General features: G+C 45.1%; 1 non-coding gene across 1 annotated transcript; it reads left to right on the top strand.

Annotated features, from left to right (window-relative positions):
- Positions 1-1,938: 1,938 nt before the first annotated feature.
- Positions 1,939-2,044, top strand: LOC117128692. The gene has a single exon (XR_004452086.1). It is a non-coding gene; the product is annotated as a small nucleolar RNA R71 (small nucleolar RNA).
- The last annotated feature ends 391 nt before the right edge of the window (positions 2,045-2,435 follow it).

Below are 2,435 nucleotides of genomic sequence, written 5' to 3'. Positions count from 1 at the left end.
GCATGTGCCAATGAAGCCAAGTTCTTTCCCGTAATCCACAGAATTAATAACCTTTCTCTTAGGTTGGATAGGGTTGTAGTGGATGTTGGGGTCTATCAGCGTCAGACACAATTTGTTTTTGTTCATGTAACATACAGCTCCTACTATAGCTAGGAAAGATCTTCCAAGCAGAAGTGAAGAATTCCAGTTAAGCTCGATGTCTAGGACATGAAAATCTACCGGGACAAGGGCATTACCAATCTGTACCTCCAGTCTTTGATGATACCTCCTGATCGTTTTTCTGAAAGATCCACGAAGGTGAAGGATTATGTTGAAGGTTCGATGGTCAAACCAAGCTGGTATGCCATGATCCTAGAGAGGATACTAACTGATGCTCCTGTGTCACACATAGAATGGGGAAATTCAACACCCTTGACTACACATGGTATTGCAAACTTCCCAGGATCACTCTTCTTCGTCAATGTGATCATGTGTTTCATCTTCTCTCTGACTTGATGAAACATTCTCCTAATGTCCTCCTCAGTTACCTTTGTTTCTCTGAAGAACATCCATCACCGGTGTGTGAAGTAAGCTTCATCAAAAGCTTTTTTGATTGAGATTCTGAGGAATCTTTTAGTGAAACCATCCATCTCCTTCTCGTTAGCTTACCTCCTAAGGGTCTTAGGAATTTTCTCCTTTCTTTTCCTTAACCTTCTCCCTTCAGTTTCTTGATCTTCTTGAACTGGTTCTGGTGAACTATTTAAAGGGTTGGGTTCTGGTTTGGGTGGGCTAGCTAATGGTTTAGGTGGTGGTCTGAGTGCGTTGATATAATCATTATCGATTGAGGGTAACTGAACTCGGTATGTTAGAGGTGCCCATCGATCGATGGGAGGTGGGGTGTGACGATCGACGTCGGACTCACTCTGTCGATCGATGGTTGGCTCAACCGATCGAACGATTTTATCATAGAAAGGGGAGGGTGGGTGAGGATGCTTAGCTGCGAATTCCTCATGAGTTAGAATTCGAACTGCATTGCATTCAGTCAGTTTAGCGGACAACGTCGATCGATGACTGGAGTAATCCGTCCATCGATCTTTGTCATGGTCTGTCGATCGATGTGAGTTCATCGACATCGGTCGACACCATTGGGTTCCGCCGAGACTCATGGAGCTTTCGATTTCGAAGTCTCCTTCCTCAAGCTTTTCATTTCTCACCACTTGCCAGAAATCATCATCTCTGATTGCATTTACGTGGTGTTTTCCTTTGTCGGCTCCTGCCTCTCTAGCGAAACCTTCTTGCCTCTTTATAGTCTCGCCAGTCTGAATTACTTGCGTTTCAAGTTTTCTCACCTTAGTCCCTAAGGTCTCGATTTTGGTGTTCAGATTGTTGTAGGCGGAGTCTATTTTACTGTTGAAATCCACGGTGATCTGTTGTTGTCCCAACAGTACTCGATCAAGCATTTCTTCGATCTTGCTTTCCTGAGTCTGGGGTGGTGGATTCTGGTAGTATGAGTTTAAGTAGCTTTTGCTGTTGTTGAAGGGTTTTTGAAATTGTGAACTCTGGTTACTACTTCTTTGACCATTTCCAAAGAAGTTTCTGTGTCCGCCCTGGTTTCCATATTTCTGGAATCCCGTACCTCCGATGTAGTTCACATTTTCTTCTCCTTCCGCATCTGCTACTTCTCCTTCAGCTGAACAGACCTTCTTCCTAAGAAGCTCGTGCACCACATCTAACTTAGCTCTTACTTCGTCCATCTGTTCCTTCCCGATAGAGGCTACAGACTTCTTTCGTTCAGAGTCAGTGTTTTTGGTGCTGCTACTGTTAGCAAGGTTTTCGATAAGTCTCACAGCTTCCAACGGATTCCGAGTAGTGAAGTTTCCTTCACTCGCCGTATCAAGAGCCATTTGATACTGTAAGGCGAGACCTCGGAAGAAAGTGCTTTGTATCTGCACTTCGTTAAATCCGTGGTGTGGACAGTCTCGCTGGAAGAACCTAAATCTAATCCACGCATCTTTGAAGGACTCTCCAGCCTCCTGCGAGAATGTGGAAATTGTTTTCCGAAGTTCTTCAGCGCGCGCCTCATCGAAGAAGTTTCGTAAGAAAGCATTCTTGATGTCGGCCCAGGATGTTAAGGATCATGTGGGTTGCTGCCTAAGCTAGTGCATCGCTTCTCTATTCAGCGTGTATCTGAAGAGCTTGCACAGCAGGTAATCTTCGGGGACTCCTTCCATCCAAATAGCAGCGATTAGATCCTCGAACCATTCTAGATGGTCCATAGGATGCTCGTGCGGTAACCCAGAGTAGGGTATCTATGACACGAGAGTGTAGTATTGAGGCTTCAGCTCGAAATTTTGCTTCTGGATCTCCGGAAGTCGAATAGCCCTGTTGGAATAATACTCATCTGGGCGATTGTAGTCGGCCAGTGGTTTCGATCGAGCGTCCTCATTTACAGGTTG

The sequence above is a fragment of the Brassica rapa genome, chromosome A09 (assembly GCF_000309985.2).
Source record: "Brassica rapa cultivar Chiifu-401-42 chromosome A09, CAAS_Brap_v3.01, whole genome shotgun sequence".
Classification (NCBI taxonomy): Eukaryota; Viridiplantae; Streptophyta; class Magnoliopsida; order Brassicales; family Brassicaceae; genus Brassica; species Brassica rapa.
Note: the sequence above shows the minus strand (reverse complement) of the source record. Positions and strands in the feature narration are given on the sequence as shown.